The sequence below is a fragment of the Hyla sarda genome, chromosome 2 (assembly GCF_029499605.1).
Source record: "Hyla sarda isolate aHylSar1 chromosome 2, aHylSar1.hap1, whole genome shotgun sequence".
Taxonomy (NCBI): domain Eukaryota; kingdom Metazoa; phylum Chordata; class Amphibia; order Anura; family Hylidae; genus Hyla; species Hyla sarda.
Genome location: NC_079190.1, coordinates 277,330,013 through 277,342,054, shown reverse-complemented (window position 1 = coordinate 277,342,054; position 12,042 = coordinate 277,330,013). Strand labels below are relative to the sequence as shown.

The 12,042-nt window shown below is 43.1% G+C and overlaps 1 long non-coding RNA gene across 1 annotated transcript; it reads right to left on the bottom strand.

The window, feature by feature from the left end:
• Window positions 1–368: 368 nt before the first annotated feature.
• On the bottom strand, window positions 369–11,587 carry LOC130357874 (uncharacterized). Its single transcript, XR_008889307.1, has 3 exons — window positions 11,522–11,587; window positions 6,095–6,321; window positions 369–459 (listed from the first exon to the last, which is right to left on the bottom strand). It is a non-coding gene; the product is annotated as an uncharacterized LOC130357874 (long non-coding RNA).
• Window positions 11,588–12,042: the final 455 nt, after the last annotated feature.

Below are 12,042 nucleotides of genomic sequence, written 5' to 3'. Positions count from 1 at the left end.
AACTTCCAGTTATTAGAAATAAATACATTTAAAAAACGCATAGGTTTCCCCGTATTTTCATTCTCAGCACAATACCAACCAAGCAGCAACAGCCTGACGTTACCAGGGTGGGCGAGGACCATTGTTACTGGTCCTCCCCAGCCTAAATAACGCCAGCCTGTTACCGCCTAGGCCCAGGAGCTCCATTTTTGACGCTCCAGGCCTGTTGGTACCGGCTCTTCCCGGCACCCCTGTGGCGGTGGGTACCGGGGTAATAATTGGGGGTTAACGCTAGCTGTTTTTGGGACTAATGCTAAGCCCTGGCTTAGTAATGGATTCCATCTATTAGACAACCTCCATTACTAATGAAAAAAAACACTTCCCCACAGCCCTCGTTAACCATTTTATTAAAATAAAATAAAAATCCAGTTTATCTGTTGTAATCCATCGAATCCGCCGTAATCCTCTGCATACACGGAACTGAAACGAGAAGAAAAAAAAAACACAAAATTTTGGTTAGTACATTTTTGTCGCTGTCCGCTGGGTAGAGCGCCCATATTGCAATGTCTTCCCAAACAGGGAGCCTCCAATTGTTGCAAAACTACAACTCCCAGCATGCCCAGACAGCCTTTGGCTGTCTGGGCATGCTGGGAGTTGTAGTTTAGCAACAGCTGGAGTCTCCCTATCTGGGACGACACTGCCATAAGGGTCTGTTCACATTATACGGGACAATACATACGGGACAATTATATGGACAATGTGAACAGAACCTCACAGAGCCTTACTAGCCTGACTCCCGTCTGTAACTCTGCCCCCTAGTGATGTCATCACTAGGGGGCGGAGCTACATAGACCCGGTGATGACAGAAACGAGGGAGGTAAGTGGACCTCCTGTTCTGTATACACTATATACAGCTATCTATAGATAGCTGTATATTCTGTATACCACACAAAGGTGCTATAGGAGCAGGGAGTCTTGTCAGTCTGGTGACAGGATTCCCAGCTCCTGTATAGTATACACGGGTACACTATGCCCCCCTGTATACTATATGGCCGGGGGAGGTGAGTACTGATGCTGTACATCACTCCTCATCTCCTTAGACTCTGTGGAAAAACTGCCAAAACGCAGGAAAAACCTGTGGCAGTTTTTCTGTCATTTTTGCTGGCGTTTTTTTTAGGTGTACAAAAAAAACAAGTGAAAACCCAGCCTAAAGGAAACAAAAATAAATGAGCAGCTTTTCCTATTTCCACAGGAGGTGGATAGCTGTACCAGTTTTAACCTCTTCAGGACATAGGGCGTATGGATACGCCCTGAATCCCGAGTCCTTAAGGACCGAGGGCGTATCCATACGCCCGTGGGAATTCCGGCCCCCACCGCTAGCCGGTTGGGGACCGGAGCCGGATGCCTGCTGAAATCGTTCAGCAGGCATCCCGGCATATCGCCCAGGGGGGTCATTATGCCCCCCCATGTCGGCGATCGCCGCAGATCGCTGGACAATTCAGTCCAGCGATCTGCGGCGATTCCGGGTCAATCGGGTCTCCGGTGACCCGGAATTACTGGCTGTTCGGGGCCGTCTCTGACCCCCGGTGCTGGGGACCCCGATCCCCGGCGCCCCTGTTGGGATCGGGGCCCCAGGAGCAGCTGCGGCGGCGAGGGACAGTCCAGCGATGAAGCAACAGCAGGAGGTGAGTTACAGCCTCCTGCTGTTGCTTAGCAACAGCTCCCAGCATGCAAAAAGGGCATGCTGGGAGCTGTAGTTATGCAACAGCAGGAGGCAGACCACCACAACTCCCAGCATTCCCTTATGGGCATGCTGGGACTTATGGTTTTGCAACAGCTGGAGGCACATTCTTTCTATGGAAAAGTGTACCTTCAGCTGTTGTCTAACTACAACTCCCAGCTTGCACAAACAGCTAAAGTGCATGCTGGGAGTTGTAGTGGTGCATCTGCTGGTTGCATAACTACAACTCCCAGCATGCCCGTTGGCTGTCGGTGACTGCTGAGAGTTGTAGTTTTGCAACAGCTGAAGGCACACTGGTTGTGAAACTCAAGAGTTTTTTTTTACCTAACTCAGTGTTTCACGACCGGTGTGCCTCCAGCTGTTGCAAACTACAACTCTCAGCAGTCACCTTACACCATGCACCGTACATGCTGGGAGTTGTAGTTTTGCAACAGCTGGAGGCACACTGGTTGTGAAACACTGAGTTAGGTCACAAACTCAGTGATACATAACCAGTGTACCTACAGTTGTTGCAAAACTACAACTCTCAGCAGTCACCGACAGCCAACGGGCATGCTGGGAGTTGTAGTTATGCAACAGCTGGATGTCCCCCCCCCAATGTGAACGTACAGGGTACACTCACATGGGCGGAGGATTACAGTAAGTATCTGGCTGCAAATTTGAGCTGCCGCAAACTTTCTGCTGCAGCTCAAATTGCCAGCGAGAAACTACTGTGAACCCCCCGCCCGTGCGACAGTACCCTAAAAACACTACACTACACTACCACAAAAAATAAAATAAAAAGTAAAAAACACTACATATACACATACCCCTACACAGCCCCCCTCCCCTCCCCAATAAAAATGAAAAACGTCTGGTACGCCACTGTTTCCAGAACGGAGCCTCCAGCTGTTGCAAAACAACTCCCAGTATTGTCGGACAGCCGTTGACTGTCCAGGCATGCTGGGAGTTTTGCAACAGCTGGAGGCACCCTGTTTGGGAATCACTGGCGTAGAATACCCCTATGTCCACCCCTATGCAAGTCCCTAATTTAGGCCTCAAATGCGCATGGCGCTCTCACTTTGGAGCCCTGTCGTATTTCAAGGCAACAGTTTAGGGTCACATATGGGGTATCGCCGTACTCGGGAGAAATTGTGTTACAAATTTTGGGGGGTATTTTCTGCTTTTACCCTTTTTAAAAATGTAAAATTTTGGGGAAAACAAGCATTTTAGGTTAAAAAAAAAAAAAAAATTTTTACATATGCAAAAGTCGTGAAACACCTGTGGGGTATAAAGGTTCACTTAACCCCTTGTTACGTTCCCCGAGGGGTCTAGTTTCCAAAATGGTATGCCATGTGTTTTTTTTTTGCTATCCTGGCACCATAGGGGCTTCCTAAATGCGGCATGCCCCCAGAGCAAAATTCGCTTTCAAAAAGCCAAATGTGACTCCTTCTCTTCTGAGACCTGTAGTGCGCCAGCAGAGCACTTTTCACCCCCATATGGGGTGTTTTCTGAATCGGGAGAAATTGGGCTTCAAATTTTTAGGGGTATTTTCTGCTATTACCCTTTTTAAAAATAAAATTTTTTGGGGAAAACAAGCATTTTAGGTAAAATTTTTTTTTTTTTTTTACATTTGCAAAAGTCGTGAAACACCTGTGGGGTATTAAGGTTCACTTTATCCCATGTTACATTCCCCGAGGGGTCTAGTTTCCAAAATGGTATGCCATGTGGTTTTTTTTTGCTGTTCTGGCACCATAAGGGCTTCCTAAAGGTAACATGCCCCCCAAAAACCATTTCAGAAAAACGTACTCTCCAAAATCCCCTTGTCGCTCCTTCCCTTCTGAGCCCTCTACTGCGCCCGCCGAACATTTTACATAGACATATGAGGTATGTGCTTACTCGAGAGAAATTGGGCTACAAATACAAGTAAAAATTTTGTCCTTTTACCCCTTGTAAAAATTCTAAAATTGGGTCTACAAGAACATGTGAGTGTAAAAAATGAAGATTGTGAATTTTCTCCTTCACTTTGCTGCTATTCGTGTGAAACACCTAAAGGGTTAAAACACTTACTGAATGTCATTTTGAATACTTTGGGGGGTGTAGTTTTTATAATGGGGTCATTTATGGGGTATTTCTAATATGAAGACCCTTCAAATCCACTTCAAACCTGAACTGGTCCCTGAAAAATACTGAGTTTGAAAATTTTGTGAAAAATCGGAAAATTGCTGCTGACCGTTGAAGCCCTCTGGTGTCTTCCAAAAGTAAAAACACGTCAATTTTATGATGCAAACATAAAGTAGACATATTGTATATGTGAACCAAAAAAAATGTATTCGTAATATCCATTTTCCTTACAAGCAGAAAGCTTCAAAGTTAGAAAAATGCTAAATTTTCAAATTTTTCATCAAATTTACGGATTTTTCACCAAGAAAGGATGCAAGTATCGACAAAAATTTACCACTATGTTAAAGTAGAATATGTCACGAAAAAACAATCTCGGAATCAGAATGATAACTAAAAGCATCCCAGAGTTATTAATGTTTAAAGTGATAGTGGTCAGATGTGCAAAAAACGCTCCGGTCCTTAAGGCCAAAATGGGCTCCGTCCTGAAGGGGTTAAATGTTGACTGGATTGATATACTTATCCTTACCTAAGTACCGGTCACCCACCCTCATGGAAATTTAACACAACTTGGTCATGAATGCTTGTAACGCCCCAATGAGTGAGGACCCACTGTGCCACCTACCAGTTTTGCTTTGGGCCAAACTTATGGGCGTATTCCCCTTGTTTTCACCCTTTTTTTTCCCTCCAGGATGTGAAAGCTGGACTTCTACTCCAGGGGAGATACCAGGTCACTAACACAAGAGTCCCACTTAGGTGGTAGTTGACCAAGCAGGCCAAAACACCATGGTTCCATGCACCAGGGATACAGGCAGGAGGGGGTAGCTGATGCTAGAGATGGTTTTAGTGTAGCACAGCAGAGTAGCAGAGCTGAAATGGTGTTTTAGCAGTGAAAAGTCTGTGAAACAGTAGTGCAAAGAAGCTCAGATGCAGCCAGGTTTTGTCTTTGATGTGAGCTTAGGGTAATCATTGTCGTGTGGGAAGCCCTTCAGCCCAGTCTAAGGTCCAGAACATACTGGATCAGGTTTTCTTTAAAAAAAAAAAAAAAAAAAGTATATCTGTACTCCATTCAGCTTTCCTTAACACTAATCTGCCTCCCTTTCCCAGCCAGTGAAAACCACCACCCCAGTTTGCTGGCACCATGCTTCCCTGAAGGGTGATAGGAGGAGATTCCGCAAAACTTGTGCAGAGGAAAAGTCAACCAGTTGCCCATAGCAAGCAATCAGATTGCTTCTTTCATTTTTAAAAAAGCCTTAGAAAAATAAAATAAGCGATCTGATTGGTTGCTATGGGCAACTGGTCAACTTTTCCTCAGCACATGTCTTGATGAATCTCTCCCATAGAGTCCTGGTTGTTCTAAACTTCTTCTATTCAAGAATTATTGACACCACTGTGCTTTAGGGAACTTTCAGTGCAGCAGAATAGTTTTTCAGAGCCTTCTCCAGAGCTGTCTCTTCTCTATAGGCAGCTCTTTCCACCTCATGGCCTGGTTAATCCTCTAAAATGCATTGTGAGCTGTGTAGATAGGGCTGTGTATTTCCACATCATGAGTATAAAAGAAACTCACAACACATTGATGTATTTCAATAAGCTTTATTCAGCTACTTTGCTGAACAAGTTGCAGCTCACAACTGAGCCTTTCACAACTACTCTCTGAGCTGTTCTGCCTGAGCTGTTGAGAATGCCTTCAGCAGAGTAGCTGAATAAAGCTTATTGAAATACACCAGTGTGCTGGGATTTTCTTCTATACTGATTTTGTCCTTCCCACGAGACCCTAACCTGTTCTGAGTGCTGACCAATTCCAGATTATTTCCACATCATGTCCAATCACCTGACTTTATTGCAGGTGACTCCAATCAAGGTGTAGAAACATCTTAACGATGTTCAACATCATTAGAAGATCCCCAGAGCTAAATTACAAGTGTCTAAGCAAAGGGTCTGAATGGCCAATTTTTCTTTTTTTTTTTATTCACTAACATTTAAAAAAAAAAAATTGTCATTATGAGGTATTGAGAGCAGAATCATAGGAGAACTTGATTTTTTATTTTAGCACAACATCACAAGATAACAAAAAAGTAAAAGGGTCTGAAAACTCACTGAATCCATTGTACATATGGACTACCTTCATATGTGCTACCGGAGGTCAAAACAGTACCATGACTATAGCTATGCATTTACATACAAGTATCATTTACATCAAAGTGTACGCGTATCTGAATGTCTCTTGGCAGTTTCTTGTGGAACTAAAGTATTAATTAGACCATCCTTACTGACCTTAGACTGCTCCAGAGAGTTCTCACAATTTAGCAGCGTGCAAACCCATGGGGGGCGGGGAGGTTGCACTCTTAATGGGACTTTTGCTGCTTTATTTCTTTAGAAATTAGTTGCCTGTTGGAAGCCAGGTCAGTTTCTCAGTGCTCTTTGATAGCTATTAGTTGTTAATAGCCTTTACTTTTCTAGTGTACTGAACAGTTTATTCCAGCTAAAGCCTGTTCTTGGTTCTAAAGGAGAAAGGTGAAGAGGAACATTACCTGCCTGGGAATAGCATTTGTATCCACCACTCACACTTTTCGTTGACCAGTTAAAAGCCATTTAATACCTTCTTTACTTATTATAAATTACTTTGCATTCCTATGAAGCTGTTTCACAGATTTATGGTCTATTCACACGTACAGTATTCTACGCAGATTTGATGCGCAGGATTTTCTGCTGGAGATTTTAATGTATAATGAATGACTGAACACAGCTTGAAATCCTGCACATCAAATCTGTGCAGAATACTGTACGTGTGAATAGACCCTTACATAGCAGTATACATTTGTGTCAGTAGATTAAGTAGAAAATCACTAGCTCCCTAGTGTTAGCTCTTTGCAAAACAAGTTTTATGAATCAAAGTTCAATCTACTACAGAATCAACAAAAATCATAGGCCTGCACAGTGTGGTATTGGGCTAAGAGCATGGGGTTATAGGTCATCAAGCTCAGTGTGCCACAAATTATTATACAAACTTTGTCTGTTCACAATCCATGTCCCTGATCACGTCCCGGACAACAGTCCAAAACCTAATAAAGTCATAGACATATTTTGGATAATATGGTACAATATAAAATGAGAATTCATACAATAGTATTACTAGCTATAGTTCAGTTCTAATTTTAGAGATGTTGCCTGGGGCTTCACTATTGCAAAATACATAGAGACAATTATTTGATCGGTTTTAGCATCACCATAAAGAGACTAAGTAAGACTACCATACACAGACCTAAGCAACTCTGAAGAAACAAAGACTGCAATGTAGCCAATAAGTTTATTTAAGTACAGAGAACTTTTTCCTGATTTGTGAGACTTAATATACTTCAATATTTGTCCACAGTTAACTGTATATTTTAGAAAAAGAGGCTATTGGCAATCACCTATTTAAAACGTATTCCATCTTTTAGTCATCCATTTAAAAACAACTGACTCCCGGCAGGGATAAACAAAAAACCGCATCAGCAGAGGCTGAGCGTGGAATAGGCAATGGTGCTGTTTCACAGTCTTCCCACTTCCTCTAGCAAGAGAGGCCAGAGGAAGCGGACTAAGTTTATTTATTTATTTTTTGGTTTGTTTGTATTTATTTAATTTTCCAATGTTACAACATACAACATAATTAATATCTCATACAGAATCTTATAACAATTATATCCCCCTAGAACCCACCCCTGTCCGCCAAAAGGTGAGAGAAGAAGAAAAAAAAACTACAAAACTAAAGCTACAAGTTTTAAATGGTGCCAATAGCCTCTTTTTCTATGTTTTTGCTTTCCTTTTGGTCTTCATTATTTCTTGGCTTTGTGCACCCTTATATTTTTGCATTCGTTTCCAGATATGTCATGGAGATGTGCTACATGTAGGTATTGTTGATCTACAGTGGTGCCACTCCGACTGTCCTCTACTGTGCAGTGTTACTATATTTTATAATTCTTTTTTTAATTGATATATTCATTGAGTTGGGCTTTTCTTTTGTGCTGCCCAGTTATCAGGGTGCCTTTCCTTATATGAGGGGTCAGGCAAGGTCACTTAATACTTTGTAAAAGAAAACATGCAAGAGTAGTTTAAAAACAATTCAAAATACCACAAACAGTAACAAAAACCCAAATTATGTATTATGTCAGGCAGGGAATAGTGCACTCTAAGCTTACCAAGAACCCTTTCCCTGTCTAATTGCATAACCACCCTAAGCTGCGGCTCTACAACTAGGCACCAGTCCCTCCACTGGACTAAAGTGCAGGGGCATCAAAGACAAAACAATAAACAGAATTGTACGCAGGTCAGGGATGCAATTCAGGATACAAAAGATAACAAGCTAACAAACCAACAGGGAACCAGGTAACTAAATGACAGCAGAAATACAAAGTAGTAACAAATAGATATCAGGGAAACAAAGCGGCAGTTATATAGCGTACAGACAAAAGCCTCAGAACTAAAACAATAAAAGGTAAATGCACAAAGCATAAACACAAATGGGTCTGAACACAGGTGAAAATACAGGTTCAAGTTACAGAGACTAAATACAGGAATGAACCAGACTCCAGGCCGTGGCAAAGCTACTAGCTGTTACGCCGAGCGCTCCGGGTCCCCGCTCCTCCCCGGAGCGCTCGCTACACTCTCGCTGCTGCAGCGCCCCGGTCAGATCCACTGACCGGGTGCGCTGCGATACCGCCTCCAGCCGGGATGCGATTCGCGATGCGGCTGGCGCCCGCTCACCCCGGCTCCCGTACCTGACTCGCTCTCCGTCGGTCCTGTCCCGGCGCGCGCGGCCCCGCTCCCTAGGGCGCGCGCGCGCCGGGTCTCTGCGATTTAAAGGGCCACTGCGCCGCTGATTGGCGCAGTGGTTCTAATTAGTGTGTTCACCTGTGCACTCCATATATATACCTCACTTCCCCTGCACTCCCTCGCCGGATCTTGTTGCCATCGTGCCAGTGAAAGCGTTTCCTTGTGTGTTCCTAGCCTGTGTTCCAGACCTCCTGCCGTTGCCCCTGACTACGATCCTTGCTGCCTGCCCCGACCTTCTGCTACGTCCGACCTTGCTTTTGTCTACTCCCTTGTACCGCGCCTATCTTCAGCAGTCAGAGAGGTTGAGCCGTTGCTAGTGGATACGACCTGGTTACTACTGCCGCAGCAAGACCATCCCGCTTTGCGGCGGGCTCTGGTGAACACCAGTAGTGACTTAGAACCGGTCCACTAGCACGGTCCACGCCAATCCCTCTCTGGCACAGAGGATCCACCTCCTGCCAGCCGGCATCGTGACACTAGCTATGGATCAGGATCCAACCATGGAGGAAAAGGCAAAGACAAATATAATGTATAATGTAGCAATACTGAAATAGCCTGCACTAGCCACTCAGCATAGGACTCGATGCTCCTTTTCGGACCAGTCGGGGGACAAGGACCGCAGAAGTGTGTGGAAGCTCAGAGGTGACTGCCAGCGGTTTCGCACAAGGTGCACTTAAGAAGCACACCTTGCGCGAAACTGCCAGCAGTCGCCTCTGAGCACCCACACACTTCTGGGGTCCTGGTCCCCCGACTGATCCGAAAAGGAGCTTTGAGTCCTATGCTGAGTGTTGATTGCAATATATTTCAGTATAGCTACATTATACAGTATATGCTAAGGTCTATCCTTGTATCATGTCCTAGCACCTCCGGAGACTCACTGAGGTTGCTGTGTACCTGCTGCGCTGTTACATGCCACTTCCAACTGTGTGTTGCTATTGGTTACATAGCTAGTGGTGCCATCCCATACCTATCTGCAGAAAGGTTTGAATATAGGTTCATATAATAGATAATAACTAGACAGGACTAACCTGATCATAGTACAGGCAGATATCAATAGACAAACAGAACTATACTAAATGCTTAACAAACAAGTCAGAACTACAAAAGCCATAACTACTACAAGTTATAAGTGTAAACAGACACAGACAGGTGTGATACTGAACTGAAATTGAAAATAAAGAACCCAACTAGAAGGCTGAGGAGGATACAAATACCCCCTCCTCAGCTGCTGATTGGCCTGGCATGTAACTCTAACCTGACGAACATGCACAACTTGGCCAGATGTGATCATTTCATTATGTTTCACACCAGTTTTGGAGAGGTTTTAAAAACACAGAGGTCCAAGTAGCATCTCTTAAATAATTATTTTCTTAGGTTCCGTGTACTAATAATGATTGCTCAGCTGACAGCTGTTTTAAAGAGTACCTGTCACCAAACTAAAGTTTTAATATATTGTTCCTTATTTAATTATAAGACACTTTGCTATTTACTTGCTGTTAAAATTCTCAACCTTTATATGTTTTTTAATGTGATTGAAAAAATGGCCACTGGGTGGCTCTTTTCTGTTCCCTGCCACAAGTCAAACAGTTAGGTTTCCTACTGGCCTGACAGAATCAAAAGCGAATGACCAGGGAGTCAGGAGTTTGTCTGGCCTTTTCCTGACAGGAGACCAAACTCAGGAAGTGCGTGCAGGGCATGGTGAGGCGACAGCTCTCGCAGGCTACAGTGTTGTCGCGCCTGCTCGGGAGCGCCCACTTTCTCCTGCCAGGAGCTCACACAGTGTGAGCAAGGGGAAAGGTAAGATACACAGCTTTGTAAAGCTCAGACATTTTTTTAAGGGCAGGAGGAGTATTAGGGTGCGTTCACACAGCCGTTTGTCCCCATTTTTTTCCCCCCGTTTTGTTTCCTTTTTTGCAGGCTGTAAACGGATTCAAAACGTTTTTTTTAAAAACCCCATTCATGTCAATGGGATTTTTTTACAATCCGTTTGCACCCGTCTGCACTCATTTCGTTTTTTTTTTTTTTACGGCAGAAAAAACGGCACATGCAGTATTTTTTCTTCCGTCCAAAAACGGAAGAAAAAATGGATACGGTAAATTTTACATTGAAGTCTATGGAAAACGGATGAGCCTTTAGTGTCATCTGTTTTTTTTATCTGTTTTTTTTATCAGTTTGTTTGATCCATTTTTACTTTTGAGCATGCTCAGAACAAAAAAAATAATTTTTTTGGGTTGATTAACTGAACAAAAACGGATCCAAACGGGTTCCAAACAGATAACATCCATTTTCATCCGTTATTGTCCGTTTTTTTTTTTTTTTTTATCCGTTTTTTATTTTGACGGGAGAATGGAACGGAAGTAGACGGCCGTGTGAACGCAACCTTAGGGGCAGTTAGAAAACATAGCCCGAGTTAGCTTTGAAAATATGATTTGATGACAGGTACTCTTTACCAATACCAATAGCTCGGAAAATGATTTCTTTATATTCAGTGACATTAGCCGCACATATTAACATGTCCCTTGACTTCAGTAAGGCACGGCTCACACCTAGCAGTAGTGTATTATGTGGCCAATTATCACGCACATGTTTTATGGTGAATTGCTACATGAATTACAGTTACTGGACACATTTTTCACAGGTGAACATTTAAAAAACAATTGTGGTTTCACTTGTAAAAAGCAGATGGCCAATATCTATATCACAAAAGCAAATCACGGTAAAACATGTGCAATTTTTCCAGCCGGTAATTAGGAGCATGTATACCATTGTGTATGAACCTATCCTATCTTTTTTAATGTATTTTTCCTTTTCTTACTGAAACGATAAATAATTTTAATGAATTTTTATATAATTTTATATAGCATCATGCCTTAAAGTATCCAATCCCACCTTGTGACTCCTGGCAAGAACTCGATGTTCTCTGCAATTTAACCAAACCATGCTTGCGATCTTTTTCAATGAGCTCTGAAATATAGGAAACGAAATGGCATTTTGGCTAAACACATCTATCATGTAACTTTTCACGTCAGTGCTGGTTGAATAAAGGTGTTAACCAGGAAAAGTTCTAATATCATGTTTTCAACAGTCCTACGGAAATTTCTGAACAGATGATCATACAAATGAATACCTAGAATCGATGCCGACCAGGAATTATTTGGACAATGAGATCTGTTACAAATCCTAGATGGAGTTCAGTGTATCTCACCAGGCTTGGGATCTGGGGGCAGCTGGCACTACATCTAATCCTTACTGCCACTGAAGAGGTGCTGGTGTCAGCCCTCATGCACACCCACTGTAAGCTGCCTATTCAACACTTAAACTGTTCTTTAGTCATTACAATGTAAATATAGCTTTTCATGGACTAAGGCCTTTTTATGAAGGGGGGGTTGAAAACATTTAGCCCACTTAAC